Here is a 20,882-nt window from a genome sequence, read left to right as displayed (position 1 = left end):
GCACTTTGTCAACGGTGTAATTATTGTAATAATAACAATTATTAATAACCTTGAATCCACATTTTTTTTACTACATAATAGCCACAGTTTGCATTTAATGTGATCCTAAAATCTTTTGAATTCATAGTAATATACAATAGATTATTCATACTGCTCATTTCACCCGTAGTTTTTAACCTGTACTTGGAAGTGTTTAAATGAAACTGACTGACCTTTGGGGCCTTTTAGTACAATAAAAAAAAGAATAATAAAGACAAGAAGTTTGGTTAAAGAACTTGACTTTTGTTTTTTGCAAGAGTAGGAAAGAGTTAGAAAGAGTTCTTGCTCATCGCTAAGACTAAAAAATGGAATACATTGCAAAGCCCTGGAAATGTTGCATTGTTTTGCCTAACAATGACTTGGCTTGATAACAATAGACAACATTTGTTGTGACACACACAAAGTAAGAATAACAATCATTACCAGCTGTCCTTTTCTTGATTGGTGACCTGATTAGTGACATTTCATAATTCAACTATCTGTAATTTCTATTTCGTTTCCTGCTGCTCTTTTAAAGTTCTCAACACTCCACACGTAATACTGCCCGACACCTGATAGGTCAGGGGACAAAACGCCTCCCATGGGCGGATGTAATCCCATTGGTCAACCTCTCTAATGCCCGCCTTATTTCTCACAGACATCCGCGCTTTCATTGGTCGATGCACCGGATCGTCATCGTGCGTATGCAGTGGGCGTCAGTAGCGAGTTTTCCGGTTCGCGTCTTATTGGCCGGTCGGGTGTTCTGACGTCACGAGCCTGCCAGCTGATCGGAGTGAGAAGCCGGTTTGAAGAGAGGAGTTGGACTGGAGCGAGAGACCGGGGAGGGAGACCCGAGGAGCGGCGAGCGGCGCGGGGTGGGACCGGACAACCGGATACTCAGATTGGAGCGTTTTTAATTTCTTCCTTTTCTTTAATGTTTAAATGTTAACACCGGAGAGAGTGACACACAGAGCGGCAGTGTAGTCAGGGTGAACTCGAGTCTCGTCGAAACCTCTGGAAGTGTCAGGGGAGAAAAATTGATTGAGAGTTAAGGTGTGGCTGAGCGTCTCCGTCAGGCTTCCACCCTGACACACGTTAAAGAACCGACCGTTTCCACTCGACAGAGTCCGGACAGGGCCGAGTCCCTTACAGCCACCGATGGCTCTGAAGATCCTCTAGTCATTTCCATTAAGGGCGATATTACATAACACAATGTAATGCCATCTTGATGCACGCATCTTTTGGTCCATATCCCCCCGCAGTAGCCTAGATCAACTGGAACATGACGCGGTTAAGAAGTAAGTTGAGTATATATATCCCCCCCCCCCCCCCCTTTTTTTTTTTTTTTTTTTTTAGCTCAGGAGGTCGGTGTGGTTTCACAAGAGTGTGAAATGTAACGGACGTGGCAACTTTACAGTAGCCGGCCCTGCTGAATGCCACGGGCGAACTGGGCGTGGGGGGAGAGACGGTCACAGAACAGCGGCTAATAATCCTCAAATGTGCCTCGCGCACGGCACAAATTGCGCATAATTGGCACAGTGAGACCACAGCGCCAAGTGGCTCGCGGCGGAGCCGGCGGACTCACCTGGATCAAAGTAAGTGCGACTGTCAATGACGTTTTGCAAACTTTTTTTTTTTTTTTTTTTTTCCAGCGGAGGTGACACCTAAAGGCCAAGGAACAGGGCGTGCTACGGCGCCATCCCGAGCGCGTCATATTATGTTTTATTCATGTTATCGAGCGGTGTGGTGTCAGTCTGAACGCAGTGATCACCGACACTAACGGTGCCGTGTCGGTGAGCCCGAGGGCCTGTAGGTAAAATCTGAGCCGTCTGCATTTGTCTTATGGTACAGTGCGACCCCCATCAACAGTGTGATGGGGAGGGTGTGTCTGTCGACCAGGCGAACGTTTGGGCGTTGGATGAATCTAAATCCAGCTGGGGAAGGAGGGGGGACGGAGGAGTTGTCTCTCTCTCTCTCTCTGTCATATATAGATATATATCTTTATATCTATATATAGATATATATAGATATATGGCTGTGGTCTGCTCGACTTGTCGAAAAATATCGAGGAGTGAATCATAATTGAGTGCACAGGCAGACTAACCCTTTGCAGCCTAATTAAGATAAGCTTTAAGTCGAGGGGAAAGCAGATAGAGTGGATTCCTCAAGGCCCCACCCTTATAGCGCAGCATGGATGTGGAGGGTTGCCCCCCTCCTCCTCCTCTTCTTCATCTTCCTCCTCCTCCTCCTCCTCCTCCTCCTCTCTCTCTCTGTCTCTCTCTCCGCGTCATTAATTTCCCCTCTCAAGCTTATCTTGTGCTGTTCTTTCCCCCCTTCCAGTGTCTCCAGGTGCCTTCGGTTGACCTTCTTGTCTTTCAGTCAACTTTAGGTCGCCCCGTCCGCACCTGATCTGCTTCCAGGAATCTGCAGCGGAGTTAACTGACGGAGGTTAGTAGGGGTTGTATTTGCGTCAACCTGTGGAATGCTTACAGCTTTGTGTTAATCAGGAAGTGTGTGTGCATGTGACATAATGGGGCATATTGTAGTTTTTATACCTCAGAACTTCCATTGGGTCCATTGCTTGCCCTTTTTTTCACTGGCACACTGGTTTTTGCTCTGTGCTCATCAACCTGTTGTCTACTCTGCCCCACCACCCCATTTTCTATGCATTCTACTGGCAGGGGATATGTAATCTTAAACCTTTTGCTTGTGCAATCCCAGTTTAAATATTTCCACACCGCGGATGGCAATGGGTTAAAAAATTACAAACTTATCAACACTTTGGTTCCAAAGCTCAAATTCTTTGGTAGAAAACGGCACCGAGTCTGGTTATGATTCAGTGAGGCCTGGCCGCTGGGCCGCTGTTTCTCCCCACCTTCGCATTTTTTTTTGCAACCAGTGGCTTTTTCCACCTGCATCCCATCTATATCAGCAAAACGACAGCTAGGACCTTGGCGTCTCTGATCTTTATAAGGCGTAACATCTCCTGATAGACAGCTTGACTTTCTGCAAATCATGGCCATCCCTCTGAGCTGATGCCTTTTTCCCCCTCACATTGTAGTTCCTGAGGGATTCATTAACCTGACCTGGTTAAATTGCAAAAGTAGCAATGTCCCTTTTTTTCCGTGTGTCATCCTGCCGTTCTGTTTCGAAGACGACGCATCATTACGTCTGGAGATTCTCTGGATGACGCTTGTTAGTTTCTCAGGATTCACTTCCCCCACTGCTGCCTAGCCCTTCCTTAAGAGCGCTCGGCCTGCTGTAATTATCCCCTCTTTGGCTATGAATGGTGAATTATACATGATGCTGCAGGCCAGTCAGAGTCCGGGCCACTGGACACATCTGGATTATCAGGGTGACACCATTTGAATTTGAAAAAAAACTAAAACATTTTAATGAAAATTATCCTTGGTCGAGCACACGCCCCACCCACATTCCATGCAGGAAGTGCTGTGTTGGAACTAGTTTTCTCAAATGGAGTGTGACTTTGGTCACAATGGAACATTGTGTGTATTAAAAGACTGGTGGGCAAAAAGGATGTGAACATGGTGGTATTGTTAGAAGTGTAGTAGTGAACTATCAGGATTTTAACGGTATGACAGAATCAATGTCAGTAGCCCCATTCTTATGATTCACGGGTTATTATTGTTGAATTGTAAATAATTAATTGACTAAATGAATCATCAATTGAAGGATTATGACATCCTTATTCATCACTATAGACAATCTGCCCTTCTGTACTGTAAAGAAAAGTTTACCGCTCAATGCTTATACGTTACTGTCTTATGAGATCCTTGCCTCGCTCTTTTTCTCTCTTCTCCCCTCTGCCATCATTTTTGAGTGTTTGCTTTGTCTGGGCTCTGACAGTTTGAGCCACATTCGTCGAACCTGTGTGTGTCTTTGTGTTAGTGGTTATTCGGCACAGTCGTTATCGCTGCGTGGCTAGATGTGATTAATACAGCCGTCCAGCAGTGACGTCTATTGCGCCACTCCCCAGACACGAACACACACAGAAAGGGCATGTACGAGGGGAGAAACATTGAAATCCTGGTGCCAGCAATTTTATGTCCGTGTCCTAATATCTAGAGTCAAATGTCAAGTCATCCTGAAAGTCATTATTTGTGTGCATGCGAATGCCGTTATCTTTGTGTATTTATTTTTGTGTATTTGACATATTTTATGCAATTATGTACATTTATCTCTGGACCTGCATAGCGAAGGGGTTAGCCCCAAAAACAGATCTTTCACTTGACTCTCTAAGATACCCACAGAAGGGCCTTGAACCATTTTACCTCAGTGCTGCTGACACTGATCATAACCATAAAATATAAATATGTATAATTTGATGAGTCACTCCTTCCCTGCTAAATTAAGCGTATGAGTGACTGGCCCATTTAAGTGACTTGCTGTAACAGAGCAGGAATGAGCGTTGACTGCTATTGATGGCCAATCAGAGAGGGGAGGATCTGCGGTGGAAATGCGGTAGCTGCAGTGAGGTTGCACATTTTCATGGCCACACCCAGACAGCCTCAGAGGGCTAACTTTAACAAGCATAGGCCAATATTTCTGCGTGTTTTAACGGTGTTTGTTGAATATGGAAATGTTGCTTCTAATATCCATATGCAGTTGAAAGAGGTTAGCAAGTTTAGAATTGTCGGTTTGAAAGAGTGTGTGTGTCTGCCTTGGATTAAGATAACTAAGGCCAGGTGTTGTCATGCTGTGCATAGTTGTGTGTGTGATGTGCACATGCTGGGATTGCACACGAAAAGGACAAGGATGAGCGGGTGAGTGCTGCAAGACCTATAGTAGCTGGTGATGCAGGGCTAACAGTTGTGTCCCACACTATACTGTAACCGCTTCATATGGAGACAGATTGTCACCACACCTCAGCAGTACTGTGTGTGGTTTACCAGACCAGCCCCATACTCATGTGGACAGCACATGTTGTGCTATGTGTGCCTGTCCACTGGAAGAGTTCTCTCTGGATTGTTTTATCTCTTAAATAAAAGCACGATGAGTTAACCCGATGAGTAATCCTGCGAGGTGTTAAGTTTCCACGTGGAGTCGCCTGGTTTAGTTTGTCACACTTTCCTGTTGGTGACCTAATTAAAGACCAGGGCCTATTGTGGCTTTTAGAATTTGAACACACACATCCATAGATGGACGACAGAGCTAAAGTAGCCCGAGGGTACAGCTACGCGGAGAAAGTACAAAAAGTACAGAAGCCTGTGTGCAAAGAAAGAGAGCTAAATGAAATGTCATTGTAGGCTCGGTTTGGGTCTTGATTCAGAGTTTTGATCGGCGAGGCTTAATAAACTCCAGCCGCATGCTGGCACAGGCTGAGCTACACTAGAGCTGTGTTAAGATAATTTTAGGCTGAAGCAGTGCTGTCGCACACTTAGCTGTGGGCTGGTCCCTGCAGGGCCAGCGGTGAGGAGCGGTGGGCCTCTCGGCAGACCGGCTGGAATGTGGACCATATGTAGCAGGCATCCCAGGAATGTAACTCGGCCTCGCTGAACTGACCAACCTAAAGACACAGAGGGAGAGAGCGGCACAGGATAAGGAGGAGAGAAAGGGACAACATGAAGGAAGCGCTAGGACGATGATATTGAAGTGCGAAAGAGATCACGGAAGGTAAGAGAGAGATGGAGGAAAAAGGCAAGCTCAAAAAAGTGCGTGAGAAATGAGTGCGGGGAACACTGAATGGTGGAGAAGTGATAGAATGAGAGCGCTTCAGGAGAATAAAGTTCTCCATATGCAGGGTTCTGGCATCAGCCAGTGCAGAATTTATCTGCAAAAAGAATTCAGATAATTAATGTTTACTTAGTTAAGTTATGTAATCAAGAAAAAACGTCAAGTTCAGCTCCTCAAATGAAGGACATTTACATGCAATATAAAAGAAGGCAAAGGGTTAGGTACCTGTACCCATTGTTATTCCTTTTTACATAAGATGTAGAACCAAAGAAAAATTGCCAGACAAGGAGGGAACAGGAAGTTGTAGTGAAAAAAATTCTTTCAAATGCCTTAAAATGTCCCGATGCAATAACTTCAAATAAAAAAACCATTTAGTTTTGAGCCGGTTGGTTTTTGCCAGAGTAAATGTACCAGGAAGTCCAGTCTAGTCAAGTGGTAACTTACTCCATTAGTTCTTCATCTGACATATCTAATGTGTTCGGTAAATACCTGTAGAGGATATTTTAACAGGCTGTGTCTTATGTGGATGTGTATTAGTATCTGTATGCGTGTCCAGAGATTTGGTTCACGAGGTAAATGGCGTGGAGGTGGTTTCCTTCTTTATGGGGTGTCAGACCACAGTGTTCTTCCAGCTCACTAACTCAAGGGTGAATGTCTCTTTCTCATCTCTGTTAGTTTAGCACTCTGTGCTCTTAGGCCATCGGGGTACAGCTGGGTCCAGAACAGCAGGAAACACACTCACACACACAGATACACACACTTATGCAAACACATTTTTTTTCTTTTCGTTTTTCGTTTTTTACCCCCTCAATGCCCCCTACACACACACATACTCACCCTGTTCAGTGGTGTGTGATGACTCTGTGGTTGAATGTTCAGTTTTTCATTGACCTACCACACTGTCATCAGCTTATCATTTCATCTTCTGTCGGTGTGATAGACATGCAGTTCTTTAACCTTTTCAATCTAATGAGAAATTAAGCTCTTAAATCCAAGAACCAATAAACCAAATTATTATGCCGTGTGGGGACCCACCCACGATAGCGTGGCATGTTAACCCTTTACGGGCGCTGATCAGTGGCAGGAGATGACGGGATGACAGTTATTTTCCACACGAACGGGACAGGTTAAAGGAAACTCTACTTTGTATGGTTGGCTGAGAAATGATAATGCCAACTGTCCAATAGAGAGCCATTAGTCAACCACAAAAGACTTATTCAATCAAAAGATGTACAGTTGATATGGAAATCCAAGGCAGAACAGCATTATCATTAATTTGGAGTAGTCTCTCTGGCCACCTGATAAATGCAAGTCCAACATGCATTCTCCTCTGTGCTCAGTTTTTGGTCTCCACCAACTCCTCAGGGGAATATCTGGCTTTTTCGCTGCTAAATGCTCCACTGTGTTCACCAGTTTGTCACTATCAGTGTCTGTCGGCTGCTTGGCACTGGGCAGAAGGTTTACAGTGGTTGAATAGAGCTTTTGTTTTTTTTGCTGTTTGACTGCTTTGGTATTTTGTTAACGTTTTTTCTAAGAGTACTTCTTGCAGGAAAAAGACAAAAATGAAAGGAGGATGGGTGAGGTGAAGGGATGATACTGAGGAGATTCCCTGGATTTGTACCACGCATGGGCACCTACCACTTCTTATTTATTTGCCCTACAGGCATTTCCTCTCTTTAAGCATGCCATCTTAAATGCCAGTTAAAGGGGGAGGGGGGTGTTGTATACAGTTTATTATATATCGCGAGAGAGAGAGAGAGAGAGAGAGAGAGAGAGAAAGAGAGAGAGAGAGAGATACAGCAGGGTTTACCCAGAGCAAGGGAAGGACACAAACAGATACATAGAGGGAAACAATGTTCTCTTTGACACTCTTCTTCCCAGCGGTAGGAAGAGATGACAGCCAGAGGAAACACACAAACCTTGTCTTTATGCTGGGCCTCTTTGCCCAGTGTTCACACCCCTACTTCCTCCCCTCAGTTTCTATGTCTCACTGTCTCAGGAGATTTTTTTTTCTCTCCCTCCTGTTCAGTTGTATTTTCCAAAAGATTATTTGATCCCTCCCCTGTGCGTGTGTGTGTGTGTGTGTGGAAAAATGTGTCCTTTGCAGCAAACGTGCATTAGAAAAATACACACACACACAAACACACAGATATGCGGATTCTGAGTCGTGCTGCATCATTGTCTTATCTGTCCCTGCTGGGAACCATAGACTGTATATAAAAATGGAAGTAGACTCGGAAAGTGAAGCTAATGTGCCAGAAACCTGTGACCAGCAGAGGGCGACTCCACTAATATGGCCTCAGTCTCATGTTTCAAGTCTTTCTCAATACAGCATTTTGTAAAATTATGCTCCCATAATAATAAAATGGTAAAGCACAGTATGCACTGGGTTGTGGATACCATTGTGATTGACAGCTAATTCCGTCCAATGGGTGCATGTTGCAGGAGAAGGAGGACGTGCAGTGTCCTCGAGTTCAGTCACAGTCAGCGCCAGCCCCCGCCCTTATAAAGATGGTTACTTTTGGTTTCAGAAAACAAGATGTCGAAGGCCGAAATGCCAACTCGAGGCTTCAAAACATCAGTTCACAAACCAACGGGTGACGTGACGATGGGTTGCCACTTGGCAGAAACACTGGGACCAGGTTTTCAGCTTCTCACTTAATGACATCACCAAGGCAGATACCATCCCAACACCCTTTCTTCCTACACACACAAAGACTCCATACTGTTCCCATGCATTCCTGCCCCCAGATGCTCGGTGTAAAATCCCGTTAGACACTCTACAAGACTTTACTGGAAGGGCCATTTCCTTTTCCTCTTTCCCACCTGCTGAGCTCACATCACTTCTTGCTTCTTCCTTAAGCAAATAGGACTGTGCACTTGAAGGAAATCAGAACATTAACAAGCCGTGCTCTCTGGATCAAAGGAAAACTCCACATCTGTGTGGATAATAAGACGATATAGCGTAACTGCTGTCAGGTTGTTGTTGTTGGAAGTGTATTTTTGGCCCAGAAGAACGGTGTGCACACATGTTGCGGAGTCTCTTTTTTATGCCGTGTTTCATGGGCCCCGCCCCAACTGCTGTCTTTCTCTGCATCCCTTATCCTTTACCCCCAACCCTCCAGCTTCAACCCCCAAATTAGGAGAAACCGTCTCATTACTGCACTTGGGGCTGTTACTGAATGTTGCCTGCCAGGGGAACAGCTGTAGCAGACTAAACCTCTTATGAGGAACACATTAGCCTTTTTTACAGGGAACTCAGTCCACGTTTAAAGGACGCCTGATGTATGTCTCTAGTTTATTTTTGAATCATTAATTCATATCCAGATAACTAGCAGCCACGGGCAAAAGTACAGCTTATACAGTATAGATGCACAGGCATGTATGCTCCGTGCATGTATGCTCCGTCTCACACGCACACACGCAGTGTCAAGTGGCATTTGTTAGTTCACATATAGCGTGTGCTGTGAGAACGAGCTGGTTGCATTTCTTTAAAACGGGCCGTGGACCCCCCTCCCCTCTCTCCACATGCATGCATACATTTGCTCGCTCACATGCCTCATGCATACTCATGATCCCGACACACGCCTCACACTTTAGGCTACATTGGTCCTCATCAAGCCTGCAGTAGAACAACATTGACAGAGTGCTTGTCGTAGCATGTCTCAGAATTACACCTCAGCAATGTTTCCTGTGTGTGTGTTTGTCTACATTCCCCTTCTACGCACTAGTCTCATTCAAGGCTCTATAGGAGGAATGCACCGGCAAATATCGTATATTGATCCACTCTTGAAAGCAGTTTGTCATAGATCTGCGGAAATGATTATGGGGGTTGGGGGTGCACAGCTGATCAAGTATAGCATTTTAATAATAATCTTTGTCCTCATTAGTTTTATCCAGGTGTCCACATTTAACATGGCTGTAAATAGTTCATAGAATCTCAGTTACAAACACGAGTCATTGAGTCATTGATTGGAATGCAAATGACAGAGCTGCCTGATTAAGAAACTTTTTCTTTTCAAACAAAATGTTTGAGGACTTGTCATTGTAGGCTACTACTACATTCCCAACTCCCAAGAAAGTAATGATTGGGAAAAACTTAATGCCAGAGGACCATATCCCCACATATGTTTCATTTTATGTTTTTATCGATAACTTTTTTTGTGGGACAAACTGGACTTGGATCTTTGCAATTGTTACACTGGTATTGAATAAATTACAATACCAAGGTTTGTGTGACAAAGCTAACATTAGCTGCTCTGCCAAGATCCTAACAGTCAAAGGAAAATATTTTAGATTACTGCAATACCAGAAAAGATGGTTGGAGGCTTCTGCTTGAGAAATGAATATTGGCGATGCCTTTGGAGGAGAGATAAGAGACTTGCCAGAATCTGTAGACAAGGCCTCTCCCATCCTCATAACACAGCAAGCACATACGTAAAATAATCCTGCTTGTATAAAAGACAACAATGGTAAACTCAGCTATAGTGTTTGCCCCACATTTACAAACATCATGCAATGTGGCTGAGATCTTTTTATGGAGGTGTCCAGTATCCCCCGTGTTTGCCGTCTCATGTTGCAGGAGAAATATTTAGCTTCTATTAGCACTTTTTCACAGGACACATAATCTGTAAAATGTCCCAGTACGGACTGGACTGAAATTTGGGGGTTTTTTGCATTTGAATTTGGATAAGAAATGGCATTCTTAGAATGATTCAAGGGGCTTCCCATTTTTTTGTGCCTGCCAAGTCATTCCCTGCACGCCCTCTGGGAAATGTTGATATTGGCAGACATTCACAGATTGAATCCATTCTCCATCCTCAGTGTTATTTCTCTCTTTTCTTTTCGTCATACTTCAGCAATTAGATATCAGGCAAAAGAATTCACTGACAAAGACCGTAACAACTCAAACTGAATCCACAGTCGCCCCCTGAAGCGAGTTAGCTTGCACTGAAAATAAATAAGGGTGTTTCCCATCGCCTAGAGGAAAAGCTCTCTTTGTTTAGGCAAACCTCTTTCTGTATGAACACATGTCGACAAACTTGAAATCACAAGTCAACTTCCACCTCATCCCCATCAAACACGCTTTTTGGCCTAGGTGTTTGTATTTCACAGTTTTGCTTTTGGGTTCATCTGTCTCCTAAGCAGCCCCCAGGACAAGCTGAAAACACTTGAAATGCAAATAGACAGTATGTGGGATGCTTCTGTGTCCATGTTAACCGAAGAGTAACGACTCAAAATAAGGACGGGCGGCCTTGTTCTCACTGTCACCAATGCTTGAATTACTAATATACACACGCACCGCCTGCTCCCCGTGTGTTTGTGCGTATACACACTGTGAGGAGCCATTTTCAGCCTGTTGCTCGGGCTGGCTGTAATTGTCCTGGGAATCGTCAGCTCTGTGTAATAAATCACTCCTCTGGTACACTGTGTTCTCCACTCTGGGATGGCCGCTGTGTGCGTGCAGCGTGCATGCTTAACATATCGTGAGCAGAGAAGGAACATAGCTAAAGAATAATAGGGGTTGAGAATCACATTTACAGGGAAAAACAACTGCAGCTCTTGTCACAACAGGATGTTTTCTAAGCTCGCCAGAGGCAAAACTTGTCATATAGTCCTTTTTTTGGTTTGGCTTCTGTTGCCTATTCTTTTGTTGCTGTCAATTTCCCAGTCAGCCTTGCATGTCCCAACAGCATGGAAAACAACATTTAACATGGAACTTTCTGATTTGCATTTAATACATAAGCATTCGATGATTGATTTAACATGTAGCAGAGGAGGCTACGGCATTAGAAACGTATAACGTGTTGTTAATAAACAAGGTGGGAATAAGTTAATTTAAGTGAGTCCATGTGAGAATACATGGAATATCGTGGCGAGTGAGCGGGCGCTCTACCCAGGCGCCACCCTTCGTCTTTATGCCAGACATTTTCCGGAGCCCAAAACAGCGTAAGTTGAAAATATTGGATAACAGTGTACGGCAGAAACGATAGCTTGCAGTGCTGATCTCCGACCTCGTCTGTGTTTGCTGCTCTTTTCGCTATCCTTTTCCCTTCATCTGTTTACTTCTCTCTCCATCCTTGTGTAAAACTGTAATCTTCTCGCCAGTTTAAATACACTCTTGTCGGTCAGCAGGAGAAACTAATCTTCTCAGTGTTAACAAAAGCCAGTGGAGCTATCAGGTGCCTCTTTACAAATTTGCTCAATGAAAACAAAAGCAGAGCCTTTGCCCTGATTCTCATCTCCAATATTACACACCCACATTGAATCCCTCTGGAGTCAGTGCAAGTTCAAGGCCCACTACCCATTCAGAATTCTTTGCCTAGTCTCAGTGGAAGAACACCACCCGGACAGATTGAGAGAGAGAGAGAGAGAGTGTGTGTGTGTGTGTGTGTGTGTGTGTGTCTGTGTGTGTGTGTGTGTGTGTGTGTGTGTGTGCGCAGTCCAGAGCTTTCCACTGTTGCTCAGAGCAGCGTGGGGTTCGTTGAGTTTCTAGGGGTTGCTGGGTTCACGGTGCTGCTGAGAGCTAGTTTGCCCAAAGTCCTGTCCTTGAACTGTGAAAGAAAATGCTTCTAGGGAAAGGCTGCTTTTCAGAGGGACTGACTGCAATAGTTGAAGTCAGTCCAGCTGAACTGGGTCCAGGCAGGACAAATCCTGAGCTAGTCGTTAGTATTACATAGTGTCTGAAAGGGGATGTTAAAAGTGGTACATCATATCAAGGGCTTTCCTGTCACTTTTAATCTCTAGCACTTGATTAGACAATAGTTCAACTTTCAAAACCATTCCATATTGCAAAGAAGATGTAGTCCACACTGGCCGTGTGTCGTTGCTCTCAAGGGTTTCATCCTTCGACCGACATTTGTTAAACTAACATTCATCGTGATTGGAAATATTTTTGCGAGTTTTTCTCAAGGCGAAATAACCAAATACTTGACATGCTGATGAAGTTTTCGCACACCCAAGGGAGTGGAAGTGTCTAAACTGCAAGGAAAATCCCCTCAGTCGGCCCTGTATGCCTGCTGTAAACTGAACTGCCCCGCGGGACAAGAGCTGTTTTCTATCAGGAGTTCCAGGCTGTAACCAGAGGCCAAGCTATCTCGCTAGCAGGGACTTCTGTATTCAATTAGGGTTTAAAGCAGAGAGAATGCTAAAACAGTAGGCTGGCATGTCTGATGCAGGCTGTAGCGCAATGCCGGTGCACACACACACAGCTCGTCTGTTGATGCATGCACGCACATTTAAACACATTTCAACACTTTGCAAACCACAGTATTCACAAACAAGGACAAAAGAATGTTATTAAGTTTTCCTCTCTTGTATCTTTCCCTCTACACTCTCACCTCTCTTCAACAGCAAGTTCCCCTAAAGCAAGCACAGAAAGGCGTGCGTGCGTGCGCGTGTGTGTGCGTGTGTGTGTGTGTGCGTGTGTATTTGTTTGAGTGCCAAGTGGCAACCACCCTAGCCAAACGAAAGCGAGGATTTGCCGAAGGCAATGTGGAAGCGCCTAAAGATGAAGCACAAGTAAAGGTTGCTAGATGCTGGCTCTAAAAATATCTCCAACTGCACAAATAACGAAATGAAAAGGCCCCAACTGTTATACAAAGTCAACAATTTATCATCGAAAGGCCTCAACAACGTATGTACAGCAGCGGGAGATTTTAAGGAGCATTCAGGCAAGGGCCGGCACCTGGGTAGAGCGCCCACTCGCTCGTAATGAGTCTTCCGGAGATTTTCCTGTTGTATTGTAAATGTAGAAATTTGTGTGCTGGCGGTGATTTTGATTATCAGTGTTTGTTTGATTGAGAGGTGTCGAGCCTCGGTCACAGGTGGAAACGAGCAGCAGATAGAAATCAAACCGTCAAAATGTCCCTTTGACAGGAAACTTGACTTCACTGATGTCGTGTTCACATTTTTTTCTGCAGGTTGTGTGTGTTGGGGGCAAGGTGCTCATTGGCTGACCTACAGCAGTTCTTCACTGGCAAGCTTTATGTCCTCACGTACCAACTAAAGCTGCCAGCTGAAGAACTGTTGTGGTCGGCTCTTTCCTGCACTGAAGACTCGGCCGTGCCCGGGAGCGACACGAAGACAATGACAGAATCAACTCCAGCCTCTGACCACCATACTGTGTGAAATAACAAGCAGTCCCCCAAAGCCCTGTCACTTGTGCAGCATGTTCATGCGTTCAGGTTCATCCCATGACACCTGCTGTATCATGTAACAAAAGTCTTGCATCATGGAAGTCATCCCTTTCATTAAGAGTTAGATTTTATCGAAGCTGTGCAGGCCAGTGTTGTTTTAATTGTATGTTATTATAAAGTATGTTTTTGGCACAATTGTGAGTTTCACTTGTCTTGCATCACCCATGAAACTGCATTAGAGTGAAACGTCAGCAGTCATATTCTTTTTTCTTTGCTCTCTCGTTCCAGGTTTAAGAGGAAGTCAAAATTGTAAAGGAAATCGAATAACTGACATGGATTAACTCAGCGATGCAGAAGTTTCACTTGAAGATAATCCATTCAGCGGTGAAACACAAACCTCGGAAGGAGTTTAGAAACTGTCCACTAATACTTGGAATTCAGCAGATCAATGATAGTTGAAGACTTTGTCAAGCCAAGTCACATTTATTCATAAAGAGCATTTAGAAAACCAGAGTTGACTGAAGGAGTTGTTCCTGAAACAGTGTAAAAAATATAGATTAAAAGAAGAAAAAAAAGAGTGGAGCGATGATAAAATCAATCTGAATGAGCTACTTAATGAGAAATATGAATACATTTTTATAAAAATTCCAAGATAAATTGCTCGTCGTGACTGTGGTCCGTTGTCATGTTGCTTTTTGAAGATCCTTATTTGTGTGCTTAGTGAGAGAACTCCCTAAACTAATAAAACATAAATACATAAGAAACAAATAAACAGACGGCTGTGGTCTGCTGTCATCAACATGCTTCTGCTTTCACTCATCTGTGTCATGGAAAGACAGTTCACATTTCTCCTCTGAGTGTCATGCAGAAGAGCACACATGGAGACAGGCTGACAGACATCTTGCCTGTGACCCTCGGCTCTCATAAACCAAACTTCAAGAGAGAGGGCAATGCCCGGAGCAGGATATGAGTGCAAACGTGTCCCTTTAAAAGCTGCCAGCCAGAGTCGAACAGAGGGAAGGAATGTTCTGGGGCTTTAACAAAACCAGATGCCCCGGCTTACTCTCCCCTTTGCGCACATGCTCTCAGCAGCCTTCTCTCACTCCTCCAGCACTTACTTAACGCCGCAGATGGACCCAGGAACTGGGCAGGCTCCCTCCTCAGCCCGTCTGAAGCACGTCCTCCTCCTTATCCACTACGTCTAATGTGGTCTGGCTTCTGGCTCTCTGTCTGTGCCCCAATCTCCTTATCCTCTTGTCTGCTCCTCTTTGCCTTCTTGTCCTTATTCTTGGCAGACCTTTTCCTCAACCTGCTCCACCCCACAATCCTCCCTTGCTCCGTGACAGGCACATGCACACATGCACACACACACGAAGAACGGGAAAGACCAGCATGGGATTATTCCACTCCCTCTCCTGTACATCCTCTCCGAGCAGCACTGCCAGTACCCTGCATTAATGGGCCGTAGCAGTGCATGTAAGGGTCACGACTTGACCCCGTGTGTTCTGTAGGTTTGTTTTAGGTCAGTGATTGACAGTGTCTGATCCACTCCCATGGAATCGGCCGGTGAGTGCATTAAGAGGTTTTGGAAGAAGGAATGCATGAGGCTTGACGGCGAATACCTGCAGTAAGATTAGTCCCACCTGACCTATTGTGCTTTCTTCTCATGTGTATTTGAATACAGGAGTGCATGCATCCTACCTTCTCTTCCTGTCTTTTACCCCACTCAGATGTGGCCCACCATTGCCACTACACCTGGGCAGCCTTGTACCAGTCTCTGCCAGCTGCTGTGCAAGATGAGAAAGCAGAACAACGTCCCAGAAAGAGACAAACAGAGATGAGCATGATCAAAGGTCAACTGGGTCGACCTACAAGAGATACATCAGAGCAGTCAAAGCACTGACAAAGTGATCCCACTTCATGTCTTCATTAATACTACTACTTTGTAAATATGAATACGTAGTTATGTAGAAATACAGCATTGTCGCCTCACAGCAAGAAGAAAAAGCGGGTTTTGAACCTGTCGACGCGTCCACTTGGACGTGGAGTTTGCATGTGCTCCACCCCTCTCGCATGGGCTTCCTCCGTCATCCAAACAACCAGGTCCAACTATAATAAATAAATCATACGGCAAAGACCTTGTTGTTCAGTGTGAAGCTTTGGAAATTGGTTTTAAGGCTGCATATATTTTTTTGTATATGGAACATTGAATTTGTATAATTGTAAAAGTACTTTTGAAATGTGTCAGTCTTCCTGTATGTAAGACTCAGACTCATGTTTCACACTAAACCACGGCACTTTAGTGCTCCAGGCTTATTGACTTAGCCGACACACTTCCTGTTGGAGACATACATTATACTGCCGGGGGGAACATAAACAATAATCTTCTTAAGATGTGAGCTTCTCATGTGAGCAGTAATAGCATCCCTTACTCAAGCAATTTACTGAATGTGAGGATGAGATCTTGACTCATTTCTCTGTCAGTTGACGTTTGTTAATGGTAAAGATAAATGTTCAGCTAAACCTGCACAGATGTCCAACACAATGTCCTCTGTTCATTTAAACAGCACAAACCAGGCTCTTTACACAGTGAACTTTGACTTCAATTTAGAAAAGCACACGTGATTTGAAATTAATAATATTAGTTATGACTGATTTAGGTGTCACGGGAATATACCATATATCAACTGTGCTTTAATGCTGTGGTATGTTACGTGTCTGCAGTGCAAAAGGTCAGTTGCCCATATTAAAGATGTCTATTATTTTATTCATATTTTTACATATATTTATACTAATGCAGTCTTTGAATCAACATCAGGCAGACATCTGCGGAGGGCTGGTTAGTGCAGAAACAGCTCAACAGGCTGTAATCTCCCTTAGTTATTAAGGGTCTTCTTGAACTTGAGAGACGAGGACTCCCGAAAGAGGCAGTCACCTTTTCTTTTTTTAGTAGTAGTTTTCTTTTAGTAGTTTTCTTTCTCTCTTCACATTTGTGCAGACAAAAAAAATTGCACCAATTTGAAGAAGTAGCTGACTGGCAGACCAGGGTTTTACTGTGTCATCTTTTTTTTTACCATCTATTTGAAGATTCTTTTTTTCACCTACAGGAGTCATTCTGGTCTTTATTTCCAAATAAAAGCAATTGAAAATGTTCTGCAATCTGCAGTGCTATCTAAGATCCAAACGTCAGAGCTTTGCTTGAACACAAAAGACTCACTGAGACAGTTTTTCCTCCAAGGCCCGAGTTGCCACTGCCCTTTGGAACATGTACTGTAATACCGGTCACATCTCTGCACAGCGTATATAAACATTAGGTCATTGACACTGACCTCTGGCTCTTACTAGATTAACTTCATATGTTCAAGTTCGCCTGACCCTCACAGAGAAGGTCAGAGAAACTTCCTGCAGTCTTCCCTTGCAGATGAAGCTGACTATGTTCTCTATCTGCTGTGGAGATTCTCTCTGGACATCCACGTATAAGATCTGATCTAATGTTCCTTAAATATCACTTATTTCACTTTTAGTGTAATAGCTAAGGGGGTGATTGGCGATGTGCTTAAGGAATACTTTGAAATAGTTAGTCAGAGAACAAAGTGCTAATGGAAAAGAAGAAATATATATATTTCCTGTGTGCATGCACACAGGAAATGAACAAATTGCACATGAGCAGTATTGACACTGAGATAGTCTCTGGTCTGCAGTGCAGCTCTTGTTCACCTCTTAAGTCAAAGCAGGAGGAAGCTCCAAGGCCAGGTCTGAAGCGGTTTACAAACCTTTCCTAAATTCTTCCCTGTAGGTGAAATCATGTGAAAGCTGCTTAGGCAGATTATCCCTGCCTCGACGGCAGCTGGCAGTGAAATCCTTGGGAGTGCACCTGACTCAATACTGGTGGTGACGCAACCGCAGCCTGCGGTGCAGCGTGCTCCCTCAATCCTCCATGACCTTTATCTCCCAGGGGGAAGTGCATCTTGTGGCCCTTTAGCAGAGGGACTATAGCTGGAGATCACACACACACACACACACACACACACACACACACACACACACAGATAGAGAGAAACGTATTAAATTTATGACACATTTTAAAATATTTTATATCTTACAACTGAAGAGCGATAATCAGTTCACTGGATTGAAATATTGAAAGTTTAATGTCCAACTCACATTGAACCTTAAATTTGAATAAACACATTTTCTTGTTTTGTTTCCTATTGGCTCTGGATTATTGACAACATTCAAATATATCTACTCGTTGAGGACATGGATGATTGTTCGCTGGACTGCCTGCTATGGTCATTGTCCCTGGTGTTCACAAAAACACACAAAAATATCCCTGTGTTATTCTGATTAAGGACGTGATAAAGTGAATAGACAACATGTAACAAGATAAATTCAAACAATGTTTTTCTTGTTTATGTAATCACTCAAATCATTTGTTAATGTTAATGACAAAATCAAATGTGATTAATTGTAATAGTCTCCAGCTCTCTGCCAGCGTGTCACTTGGCTTTTGATGGTGACAGGTATATGACTGGATGGGTGAGCCAAGTGAACCTCAATCTGTCCATATTGTGGTCTGCTATAAGATATGAAAAGTCCTGATTTATCTGTGGCAGTTGCTTAGGGACATTAAAAATCAGGGGAAGTGAAGCTTCTGCACACGCGCTCTGATTTGTCAGGCACTGGCAATTTATATAAAGATTCAAAGTGTCATTTTTTAATTAAGTGTAGGCAGAAGAAGAGGAATGGTCTCCCTCCAAGTGCATTTTAATGAGGTCCCCTGTGCACTGTCACCTCATGAAAACACAATGCTCCAACAAAATCCATGTCCCATCACACTCGAGATGCCGAGGTGAGTTTTATTAAAAATAAAGAGACTTTTTGGATCTTCAAGAAAAAATATCAGTGGCAGAGTGATAGTTTGCTGAAGTGACAAATACATTTTCTATTCAGCTGATGCAGAGGTAAACCATAGCTGTTGGCATATTCTTTAAAAATTGCAATTTCAGGGTCCATCACACAACCCACACAGGTGGATATAACGAACGTGGTGTGTAACCCTTACCTGTAAAGTTAGTAAAAAACAAAATTGTGAAAAGGAATCATTGTCTTCTTGGCAAGTAAGATAAATAAGTGACACAACAGACATAATTATTAAATATAACAGAAAGATGCATGATATAACTACAATGCAGCTCATTTAATTGAATTATGATTTTTACCAATAGTCTATTTGTCATTGTAAAACACACACACACAAAAACACTACAATGTGAAAGCACTACATCAGCATTTTTCAACTCATCTAGTCTCTACAAGATATATAAATTAAGTTATACTATTCACCAATGCTTAAACTCCAGTGGGGGTTTCTGGGGGGTTGATTTACAGTAATAAGCCTATTCACTTGCCGCTTGATGTAGTAAAAAGTCTGTGAAATGCATAAAAATGCCAGCAGCTCGCTCCTGAGAACTGAAGAGTAATTGTAGAAATGTCAGCCGCTGAAATGTGGCGAGATCTGTTTTTGCTCATGCTTGTTTTAAACGTACATCACCATGGTCGTCTGTTTTGTCTCGTGTAGCTGTTTTATGTGGGGGTGATCTGCTTCCATAGACATGGAATTAAATATCTAATTGTAACGTTCAATAACTGCAGTCTTCGGGGGGTTTTGTCATACTTCAGTGTGCAACGGACGCGACCATAAAACATAGGACCCACAGATTTCTGCAACACTGCCTTTCTAAGCCTTTGTATAAACCTAAAACCAAATTATCAAATTGGTAATTGTTGAACATTTTTTTATGTTGCTTCACAGCAAGAAGGTTCTTGGTTCGCATCCAGGTTCGAACCAACCAGAGCCTTTCTTTGTGGAGTTTGCATGCTCTCTGACTTTTAACCCAGCATATCTAATATAATAGCTCTCTAATGCTAAATCAAACATAAACATATTTCACAAAAAAATTTAAAATCTGATTTTGAACCAATGTAGAGCCAGAGATTGAGAGATTGCACAAAGTAGCCTTTCGCCTTTCTGCACATTGTAGCTGGTACTTGGCCGGCACCGAGCTCCCAAAATAGACAGAAGTTCCAGATAGGTGGGTTGTGAGGCGAAAGAGAGAGAAAGTGGGAAAGGAAGTGGGAGTGGGACACGGGATAGTGTAACACAGTATTGTGTGTTGGCAATCTGCTGCACGCAACCTACACTCCTATTTCACTGTGTGTGTGTGTGTGTGTGTGTGTGTGTAGGCCAGATATTACTTATGTTGAGCTGTTTATACAGTCACATTATAGGGACATAAAACAAGAAACGTTAAATATTAAGGTGAGGACATGGTTTATGGTTAGGTTCAGGATTAGGTGTAGGGTTGTAGGGTTATGAGGTGAGGGTAGAGTAATTGGGTTGTGGTTAGGGTTTGGCAAGTAGTAATTACGGTTAGGATCAGAGTAAGTCTTCAGGAAAGTATGTCAACGTTATGTCCTCTGAAATCATTGACTGTGTGTGTGTGTGTGTGTGTGTGTGTGTGTGTGTGTGTGTGTGTGTGTGTGTGTGTGTGTGCGTGTGTGTGTGACGTCAAGAAAGGTGCTCTTGTCAGTCTGATGATGCTCTTCAGTCTATGTAATTCATCGGAAAGTCTGAGCATTAACGGCCAGACAATCTGGTTATATGGCTAGACACACACACTCAGACACACAGAATAGAACATGTAATATAAGTATCATGCCGTTTTTCAACATAGCGTTTAATTAAATCACACAGACACACACACATAAAGACATGTGATGTGTTCTCAATTATGACGCCGGACACAGAGGCCCATACATGTCTATGTGCTGAAGTGGGCCATAGAGAGTGCAGGCTTACCCAACAGGGTTATAAATAACTGGAAGGCCTGCACCTTAAGACGGTTTTGTCTGGGTGGAGGGCTCTCAGAGTTCAATGTAACCTGACAACTTAATCCCTTGTAAGAGAGAGAGAGAGGCAGAGGGGGACTGGTGAACGTGGGCCTGGATTTCTAAGCTACTGTTGCTTAT

At 43.6% G+C, this 20,882-nt stretch overlaps 1 long non-coding RNA gene across 1 annotated transcript; it reads left to right on the top strand.

Annotated features, from left to right (window-relative positions):
• Positions 1-1,335: 1,335 nt before the first annotated feature.
• On the top strand, positions 1,336-14,455 carry LOC124849326. The gene is made up of 4 exons (XR_004789714.2): positions 1,336-1,613; positions 2,398-2,466; positions 5,441-5,652; positions 14,139-14,455. It is a non-coding gene; the product is annotated as an uncharacterized LOC124849326 (long non-coding RNA).
• The last annotated feature ends 6,427 nt before the right edge of the window (positions 14,456-20,882 follow it).

Source organism: Scophthalmus maximus, chromosome 11 (assembly GCF_022379125.1).
Source record: "Scophthalmus maximus strain ysfricsl-2021 chromosome 11, ASM2237912v1, whole genome shotgun sequence".
NCBI lineage: Eukaryota > Metazoa > Chordata > Actinopteri > Pleuronectiformes > Scophthalmidae > Scophthalmus > Scophthalmus maximus.
The sequence above is the reverse complement of the archived record's forward strand: the minus strand, read 5'-3'. Positions and strand labels throughout refer to the sequence as shown.